Here is a 989-nt window from a genome sequence, read left to right on the forward strand (position 1 = left end):
TGCGTGGCGGCTAGAGTCCTCTCGTCCTCTGGCTTGAGATGGCTGCCACCTATGGGTCAGATGACTGTCTGCCAGTATTAAGCAATTGGTAATTAAATATTTAATTTGTTTTCCCTAAAAAGTGTAAAATTTGTAAAACATTTTTCACGAACATTAATTGTCTCGCACAACGAGTCTGTGTGTGCAAAATGTCAGCTCGATTGGATCACGGGAAGTGGGTTAAAAAACGACCAAAGATTTGCACGGTCGTAAGCAAGCAAGCAAGCACGCAAGCAAGCGAACTTAATATAAAGGATTTTAAAAATCACGAACTTGCATTGCAAAGTTACACCATAAAAAATAAAATGTGAAGGGCTTCACACCCTCCCCCCCCCCCCTCTTTTCTCTTTTTCCTTCTTTGTGCAAATAAATCCAACGAGTTTTTTTTTCTTTTTCCAAAAAAATTATTGTCACACGTAAATCTGAATTTCAACGCCGAGCAAAATGTGCGTCTGCAGAACCCTGCGCTATGAAGCGACCACAACGATCGTCATCATCATTTTGGGCGTCAGCTGCAAAGCAAGCTGAGCAATACACACAGCAGCGAATAAACTCATCTCAGTAATGGGCCAATGTTTACATCGTGATTACAGTCATCGACGGGGGTTTCAAACACGCGGCATTGATATTACCAAGTGTGTGAGTGCGTGTGAGAATGTCTGTGTGTGTGTCTGTGTGTGTCTGTGTGTGTGTCTGATCTCCTGCCAGCGGGCGTTCGACACTTCACGTGACCTCAAGGTGCACATAGCCTGGCACAAGCGTCGTGGTGACGTCACCGCCACTTAGTGGCGAATGGCGGTTGTTGTTGTTGTTGTGTGTCTGTGTGAGGAGCGGTGGTGTAGCGGTTAGCACTATGCTGCTCTACGAACCCGGCGATCCGGGTTCGATTCCCGCTCACTGCCAAAACTACTGGTGACGATTATCTGAACCGGTCCTGGGCCTCCCCTAGG

The sequence above is a fragment of the Lampetra fluviatilis genome, chromosome 60 (genome assembly GCF_964198595.1).
Source record: "Lampetra fluviatilis chromosome 60, kcLamFluv1.1, whole genome shotgun sequence".
NCBI lineage: Eukaryota > Metazoa > Chordata > Hyperoartia > Petromyzontiformes > Petromyzontidae > Lampetra > Lampetra fluviatilis.